Source organism: Macrobrachium rosenbergii, chromosome 24 (genome assembly GCF_040412425.1).
Source record: "Macrobrachium rosenbergii isolate ZJJX-2024 chromosome 24, ASM4041242v1, whole genome shotgun sequence".
In the NCBI taxonomy this organism is placed as follows: Eukaryota; Metazoa; Arthropoda; class Malacostraca; order Decapoda; family Palaemonidae; genus Macrobrachium; species Macrobrachium rosenbergii.
The window spans coordinates 38,624,761-38,634,382 of record NC_089764.1 but is presented as its reverse complement, the minus strand read 5'-3'; the positions used below and the strand labels follow the sequence as shown (position 1 = coordinate 38,634,382).

General features: G+C 37.4%; 1 long non-coding RNA gene across 1 annotated transcript; it reads right to left on the bottom strand.

The window, feature by feature from the left end:
• Positions 1–349: 349 nt before the first annotated feature.
• Positions 350–9,004, bottom strand: LOC136852038 (uncharacterized). Its single transcript, XR_010857054.1, has 3 exons — positions 7,181–9,004; positions 687–786; positions 350–548 (listed from the first exon to the last, which is right to left on the bottom strand). It is a non-coding gene; the product is annotated as an uncharacterized lncRNA (long non-coding RNA).
• Between the last annotated feature and the right edge of the window lie 618 nt (positions 9,005–9,622).

The window sequence follows — 9,622 nt, the reverse complement described above, 5'->3', positions numbered from 1 at the left end:
TACTAGCCTGAATGCTAGTTTGGACACATTCCTCAGCAAGCCATTTCTCTTTTGACATTGCAACATTCGCGGTAAAGGTAGTATAAGGGATTTACTGTAACATCAATCAAGACAATTGTTTGTTAACGTAGTTTGTCAACGTACAGTATGTAAGATTACTTTAATGCAATTCTCTGCATACAATACTCTTTGCAAAATTCATTGGTTTCTTTTCCCGAATGAAATTTTTTCTAAAATAATATGCTTACATATCAAGAAAGGTTACACTCGACGTTTTAGGAAGACTTAAGGTGTTCAAAATGACCCGGAGCATTTCCTGTCATTCGGAGTGCATCGCCGCGTGTGGCATTCACCCAATCGTGGATTCGATAAAGATGCAATGTAGTTATAGTACATACTTCAATTCGACTTTTCGTGGACAGTCCAGTGAAACTCAGTGCTTTATAGTTGGCAATTACATCCTCGGTTTAGCCTATGTTATCTTGGTCAGTGAGAGTTACATGAAACATCCTTGTAACTAGCTTCAGGGATTGAACACGATGTCATCTCTGATACGGAAACAAACACATTATTCAGTCAATCAAATACACTAGACCACTACCTCTTTACAAAAGTTTATGATTCAGTAGGTTTACTTTTTAAATCCATGAGTCAAGAGTTCATACCCAGACAAGTGAGGCACTAACCATAAGTATTAGAAAAGTTGACTTCCTTTTCCCAGCCAAAGAGTAGAACGATGCAATTTTGGGAAATATCGGTGCCCATAGACAGATCATCAGCCACCTCCTGCAATAAAATGATTTTAAAGGTTAAAACATCAGAGAGATTAACAGTAGGGCTGGCCCGATAACATACGCTAAGTATTATAGCAATATTCGGACATGAAAATTTAACACCAACACCGAGCTGTAATTTTTTTTCATTAGGGAACTAACCTGAAAAAAAGACTACACAATCGTGGAGACACTCTTAAAGTAGGAAGTATTAAAAAATAACGTGATGCAACACGAATGAACACCAGTGTTTCCGATGTATTCTTTCTCATTTGCATTTCCACATCGCTTGCGTGTATTCCTCTCTTCTGTGCCAAATTCGGCTTGCGCCATTTGCCCTTTAAGACGACACTTCCAACCCATGACAGTGACTTTTAACTGACAGACAATAAAAGCAGAGCGATGAATGCTTTGCATATTCATGCAGGATCATCAAGGTAAAAAGAAAAGTGGGACAGATAGTTCTGTTTGCTATAACTGACGGGCCACAGTCATACGTAAAATGCCATGCGCATCAGAAGAGGAGCTTTTCACTAAAATTGCCTTATTTTTTCTCTCTTTTTGGCTCATTTCAAAGAAGCAAATGTTCGGTAATTACTGCTATTGAAGGCCGTGATGATGGAGTATATATATTTGATTATCATTTATAACAGGCGCATTCAGGGGAACAAAAAGGTACTGACGTTGCAAGAAACATTAGTAGAATAGAATGAACATATCTTTAAAAAGAAAATGACAAAGAACTGAGTTAAACTTTCAAAGTTTTGCTTTAATTTTATTAATACTCACTCTCCAGACAGAATAAAGGTGAAGATTGACTAGGATATCCCGTTCTTTTTTAAAGTTTTCTTGGACAGAGGATAAAAATGTTTCTCTGATATAGCTTTTGTCATGTAAATCCTGCCCATAGAAAATATTTCACACTTTTGTGACCACAGTATCATGACTGTGGTACTGTCCGCTTTAAGAATATAGATAGAAAAGGTCACTTAAATATATATTGATGTCTATTCGTGACCCTAAGTTTTAGTATGATGAAGTCTTATCTATATTCAGTCATAAATATTACGGATGACTTAAGTAGTTGCTTATGAATAAAGAACCTCAACTCTTGATGAGAACTACCTACTGTATTAGCCACTACTAATATATATATATATATATATATATATATATATATATATATATATATATATATATATATATATATATATATATATATATATATATATATATATATATAATATATTAGCTAACCAACACAGTGCTGTCAAGGAAAACTCTGAATGACAGCTTATGTGTAAGGGGAGGGAATAGGGAAAAGGATGGGGGAGGGTGGGGGAAAGAGGGAAGGGGAAGGTGGAAGGGGTAGGGGAGGGGGAGCGAGGAGGGAAGGGGAAGGTAGAAGGGGTAGGGGAGGGAGAAGGAAAAGGTGGGGTGGGCTTTGTTGACGGTCACCCTTCAAACAGATGTGAACTGACAGACATAATTGTGGTCAGGTCCCTTTTTTGATTATGATGATGTCCCTTTTATCCAGAAATTACTTTGGTAACAGTCCCTTTTATCCAGAAAACTGACTGACATAATTACTGTTTCACTGTCCCTTTTATAATCCCTTTTATCCATATATGATTACTGTTTTGTGTCCCTTTTTATCCCTTTTATCCAGAAATTAGGTATTACTGTTTTGTCTGTCCCTTTTATGTAACTATCCCTTTTATCAGGTATTACTTGGTCATTTTGTCTGTCCCTTTTATCCAGAAATTACTGGTAACTGTCCTTTTATCCAGGTATTACTGTTTTGTCTGTCCCTTTTATCCAGAAATTACTGTGCAACTATCCCTTTTATCTAGGTATTACTGTCCCTTTTATCCAGAAATTAGGTATATTACTGTTTTGTCTGTCCCTTTTATCCAGAACTGTTTTTCTGTCCCTTTTATCCAGAAATTACTGTGCAACTATCCCTTTTAACTCTGTCCCTTTTATCCAGTGGCAACTATCCCTTTTATCTAGGTATTACTGTTTTGTCTGTCCCTTTTATTTACTGTGGTAACTGTCCCTTTTATCCAGGTATTAAAATTACTGTGGTTTTTTATCTGTACTGTTTTTTCCTTTTATCCAGAAATTACTGTGTTATTACTGTTTTGTCTGTCCTTTTATCCAGAAATTACTGTAACTGTTTTGTCCCTTTTATCCAGAAATTACTGTCTGTCCCTTTTATCCAGGTATTACTGTTTTGTCTGTCCCTTTTATCCAGAAATTACTGTGGTAACTGTCCCTTTTATCCAGGTATTACTGTTTTGTCTGTCCCTTTTATCCAGGTGTTATTGTGGTGACTCCCTTTTATATGGGTAGTACTGTACTGTCTGCCCATTTTATCCAGTTATTACTGTGATGACTGCCCCTTTCATCCAGAAATTACTTTGGTGACTGTCCCTTTTTTCCATGTATTACTGTACTGTCTGTTACTTTTAACCAGTATTACTATACTGTCTGTCCCTTTTATCCAGATATCATTGCAGTGACTGTCCCTTGTGTCCAAACATTGCTATGCTGTCTGGTCCCCTTTACCCAGTTATTACTGTGCTGCCTGTCCCCTTTAACCAGGTACACTGTATTACTGCTCTGTCTATCCCTTTTATCCAGAAATTACTGTGGTGACTATCCCTCTTATCCTGGTATCACTGTTCCACTGTCCCTTTATCCAGGTATTACAGTGGTGACTGTCCCTTTTTTCCAGGTATTACTGTAGTGACTGTCCCTTTTATCCAGGTATTACTGTACTATCTGTCACCTTTAACCATGTATTACGGTTCTGACTGTCCCTTTTATCCAGGTATTATTGTGGTAACTGTTCCTTTTATCCAAATATTACTGTGGTGACTGTCCCTTTCATCCAGATATGACTGTTCTGTCTGTCCCTTCTATCCAGGTATTACGGTGGTGACTGTTCCTTTTATCCAGGTAGTACTGTGGTGACTGTCCTTTTATCCAGTTATTACTGCGCTATCAGTCATCTTTAACCAGGTATTATTGTGATGTCTGTCCCTTTTATCCAGGTATTACTGTGGTGACTGTTCCTTTTGTCCAGATTTTACCGTGGTGACTGCCCCTTTTATCAAGATGTTACTGTGCTGTCTGTCCTTTTATCCAGGCATTTCTGTGGTGACTGAAAAGCATTTTCAATAATATATTTCTATGGTCTCAAGTACATTGAATGAGATATGATAAACCTGTAGAGTTTATTTAACACGTAAGTTACAAAGGGAAGGGGGCAAGGGGATGGGGGAAGGGGAAGGTGGGTTACTTGTTTGAAACCTACCCTATTATCTAAGTTGGATCAAATGATGGCCACGTACCAAATTTTGTCTAGGTCGGTCAAGCGGTTCGGATTTCTATAGCGCACAAAGTTATATACACATATACAAAGTTACATATATACATACAAACGTTCACTTTTATATATAAATGTAAATATACGATGTAGATATGTATACACACACACACACACACACACACACACACACACACACACACACATATATATATATATATATATATATATATATATATATATATATATATATATATATATATATCTGTGTGTATGCCTTAAATTTATATATTGAAAAGATGCAGTAATAACAATGGTGACAGCAACAGTGGAATTTGTTAGGGTAGATACTAAGCCTAACACATGTAAATAATGCAATATAAAAGTGATAAAGGTGTAGTTATGTTCAAAGATCATTGAATTTCAATGTGTTTTTACACACACACACACACACACACACACACACACACACACACACACACATATATATATATATATATATATATATATATATATATATATATATATATATATATATATATATATATATATATATATATATATATATATATATATATATATAAGTGAATGATTTGATATTTGTTTTAATTCTATATCAAACCTCTGCCCCGTGACAGACGTACAAACACAGACAAAAAAATGAAATTTTCGTTTTTCAGTCGCCTTTCTCTTCAGTGCTATATCGGTTAATTCTCATTTTTCACCTGAAGCTCCACCTTTTACTCCAGGTGCTGTCAGACATATGTTAATCTACAACAATAAATCCAAATCCCCTATAACATTATTTTTGATCGGAATTTAAGTGAATTTTGATCATAGTTTATGAGAATTATTAATACAATAATTGTTTATTACCGCGATAAAATCAACATTGAAACCTACAGAGATCGTTGAGATATATCACTCATTAAATTTCTCCCACTACAAACCCTATAATCATTTTAGTACATCCAAAAAATTAAACAGGAGTGTTTGACTGTATTAGAATTACTTTCATTCAGTCTTTAAGCAACGTAATTCAAAAAGTAACTCCCTATCATCACAACAGTCAGCCGTTACAATTCTCGCCATGAAAAAAAGTAGTGACAGACGGAATGTCTCTCTGACAGGGATACCCCTCTCCTTAAAAAAACTGCTCATGTGAAAATTACCACTTTTTTTCTGTGTTTATCTTAAGCCAAATGTATCTTAATCATACCCTGCTAATAAAATGCAAATTCTTAAGTACCCTGTGGTATTACCATCATCATATCTAGGTACTTAATCCACTAAAAAAAATGTAGTTACGGACACAACTTTGGAGATCAAGGACCAGTTCATCACCATCCATGCACGCGTATTAATAGACCAAATCCTTCTGTGACAGACTTACCCCCTCACTAGAAAATTACTCACGACGAAATTACCGCATTTTTTTCAGTGTTCATCTTAAGCCAAACGTATCTTAATTATACATTGCCATTAAAATACAAATGCTTAAGTACCTTGAGGTATTACCATCAACATACCTAGTATGAATTTCCCTCGGTTTGTTGTGCAGCGAATTTCAAGTAATAGATAAAAGGTCCGTCTACTGTTGAAACGGAAACAGTCCTTCTCATCCCCCCCCCCCCAACACACACACAAATACACAGACACACCTGAGTATGCATCATAGAAGTATAAGATTTTTTTTTATTTATTGTCTTTGTTCAGTGACGTTGTTTATCCTTTTCTATTAGTGGAACTTAACTTCCTCTCCCCCTTTGTCTTCCCCTTCCAATTTCCCCTCTCCTTCCCTCTTCCCTTCTTTTTCCCTTCCCATCCCCTCTCCTATCCCTTCCTCCTCCTTTACCTTCCCTCTCCCTCCCATTTCCCATTCCCCCTCCTCCTCTATCTTCTTACTTGTTTCCCTTTTCCCCCTCCTTCTTCCCCCTTTCCTCCCCACTTCTCCTTTCCCTCTTCCCTGGCTACACTGCCATGCACTCGACGTCCACAGCAAAAACGAAAACATTTTACAGTCCCAATCACTCTCACAACAGCAGTGTAAAGATATTAGAGGAGGATGATGAATCAATTCCTAAACAAATCACTAAATAATTAAAGCCATATTTTTCCCATTACAGCTCTGTATCGGTATTACCTTGGAAACAGACTTTTTCTATAGTGTTTTGGTTGCTTATCAAGAATTTATTAGTTATTTTTTGTCGCTTGACTCTAATTAACCTCAGAACTGATTATATTTTAGCCATTGCTCATGCGCAGTGTTACAAGGGAACTTTTGGTAAAAAGTGGAGTTTCTTCACTGATGGTACCTTAAATAATAGCTTCCTTATGCAATGCCTTCTTAAATATATGGCTCCCTGATGACTTGAGAATATGTGGAACCATTCCATAATAACAACGTGGCGGTCCGGTCTTTCTCCCTGCGTTTTCCGCCCACCCAAAACCCCGCGTTCCCAAAGGGTCCCCAACCATGCCTGGCAGATATGAGGTTAATAATAACTGACTGACAACAAACAAAACCACCTCCTTCATCAGCAACAGTAAAAGTATTAAAAAGAAAATCAATTTCCAAGGTAATATTCAGTGCAGAGGTTTTGCTTAGATTTACCAACTGCTCATTTATTCATTGTTTTCCATTATTCAATAAATATTTGATAAATGTGAGCCCTGGCCTTGACTTTGACGTAATGCAGTGAATTTGGACCACCTAAACTGTAGGATTACCTAAATGACTTGGCCAATTTACGTAGCTGGCTCCATATGAACAATAGGGCTACCCTCATTCAATGCATTACTTGACTCAATTACTTGTAATTAGGCAATCACACACGACTTAATTACGGGTAATTAGGCAATCTTCATTTCGAAATGACCTAGGGGGTGTCTCATAACCGTTAATTTCCCAAACTTTAAAAAATATTTATATAAAAAATTCGACAGATGTCACAAGGTGCCTTTGGCAAAGACCTTCCAGAAAAAGGGATTTATTTTATTCCTGTGCCTAGAAAACGGAATGATTACTTATTATCACACTAATTATGACTCAATTACCGTAATCGTGACTCACCCAGAGTGAAATGGGAACGGTCTTCGGTACTAAATGATGTAAAGAGTAATTTGGACCTCAAAGGGAGATGCGTCAACACTCGAGGGTCACGAATTGTAAACAAAGATGGAGGACCATTTCCAGTTCGCGATTTTTTTTTGTTTATATATATTTTCATTCTACTTTTCTGGGTTATCTAGTGCATTTTTTACTATCTTTATTGAAAAATCTAAGTATATTTGTTATTATATATTTTTTTTATTTCCATCTCATTATCCTGAACTTTTGCTCTCCGCTTTGACTGAATCAACCAGTTCTGATCTTCTTCTTTTGAAAATAAGCACAAGAATTTACGTACTGAAGACAAAATCAGACCCTTTTCTTCTAAGAATATCTTGATATATTGTTAAACATACACACTTGAAATCCTTAAGGCACAGTAAGCACCAAGAGCTAAGGGATTAGGTGTAATTTTAATAATATATCAATATATACACGCAAGACAAGGGTCTGATTTCATTCAAATCTTTTTAGGAAAGAATTGTACTTCTTAGTATTCAGTATTATTTACTAAAACAAGTGAGGAGAAGCATCAGAGCAGGCCTAGTATACTAAAATAACGAAGAACAAAATGCGCATTTGGGAGAATGGCCTCAACAAGTTGAAATATTTAACAATTCTTTCAATAATAATCGTAATAACAATCAATATGTGTGTGTCTATGATTCAAAAGTTTTAAACATCTCGTAGGTATCAGATGATAAGCTCATCACTTCCTCTTTATAGAATAGCTGCTCAGATGGATTATCACAAAAAGTATGGACGCACAGAACAAATATGCGTAAGAATAACACCTCCACTCAAATAACGAAAGCTTAATTTACGCTAGAATCACCTTAGTAGGGTACGGAAAAGCGTGTACAAGAAAGAATAACCCTTACGACGAAAGCGCTCAGAGTTTAGGCCGATGTGACGGAAAAACGCAAATAATTCTCCTCTTTCAGTTCTCTTTCCATTTGAAATTTCTGATTTTTTCTTTACTAAATGAAGAAATATGAATTTTACGTCTTCGTTTTCACTGGAGTTTTTAAGAAATTATTATTTCAAGGTAGAATTTTCTTCGAGTTACACAGTATTTAGTCACAGTGCAAGTACGTGCGTATGTGTGTGTGTGTGTGTGTGTGTGTGTGTGTGTGTGTGTGTGTGTGTGAGAGAGAGAGAGAGAGAGAGAGAGAGAGAGAGAGAGAGACACTCTGTGAAGACGGAAGACTTCGGAACGCTAGACCGAAGCATACGCTGGAGCCTATCCATGACACCGAAGGAGACGTTCTGGATTACTGGAACCGAAGTAGTCCTCAGAAGCTGGAAAAGTCTTCAGAAGCAGGAGAAATCTTCAGACGCCAGATTAATCTTCAGAAGCCAGATTAGTCTTCAGAATCCGGAGAAGCCTTCAGAAGCCGGATTAGTCTTCAGAACCCGATGATGACGCGTTCAGGAGCCGAAGTCAGCTCGAGGCTTTTTCTAAAACTATGCATAAGGCAGACCTCCAATAATGGGTAGCGAGCAACATGTTGAACAATATTGTAGAACGCGTTACCAAATTGTTGATGGCCCAGCTCCCTAAAAAGGGAGGTGTGGATTTATTGTTTATACTTCAAGTGGTCCTTCTCAGTTGGTCTTTTGGCGGTTTCCTTCATGGAAACTGTTTTGCTGGACTGATTGCAGGGCTCACATACTTTTTGATGGTCCAGATCCCTGCAAAGGGACTTCTGGATTTATTGTCTATATTTCAAGTGGTCGTTCTTACTTTGTCTTTTGGCGGTTTCCTTCAAGGAAACTGTTTTGCTGGACTTTCTGGACGACCTCAAAACTTATCGATGGACCAGCTTCCTGCAAAGGAACCTGAGAAATTACTCTTTATGGCGCAGGAAGTCCTTCCTTCTCGGTCTTTTGGCGGCATCCTTCGGGAGAACTGCTTTGCTGGACTGTTGGGAGGACTTTGTGCAATTCTCTACATCAAGCTTCAGCAGGAAAAATTTGCCCGCAAGGAAACAGTCAATGAGAATTTCAGGATTCGATTTGAGCTGGATGACTTGCGGGATATTCAACATAATATGGAAAAGGAACTGATGGAGGCCCGTGAGGAGAACCGTGACCACCTCCAGGAAAAGGCCCAGTGGAGCAGGAAAGAGGGTGCTCTCCTACAGAGGATCCAAATTCTGGAAAAGGCTTTGGCTACTGAGAAATATGCGCACGCCGAGGAACTGATTGATCTCAGCCAGGAGGCACAGAAAAAAATCACACAAGCTGAAGATACAATTGAAATTTTCGCAAAGGAAAATCGACTTCTGAAGCAGGCAAACGAAAATAACAAGGGATTAGTAGTTAATCAACGACAAGAAATTGATAATTTGAACGGCCTCATTGCGGAGAAAGATTTAGAGTCCAGGAACAACGGACAGT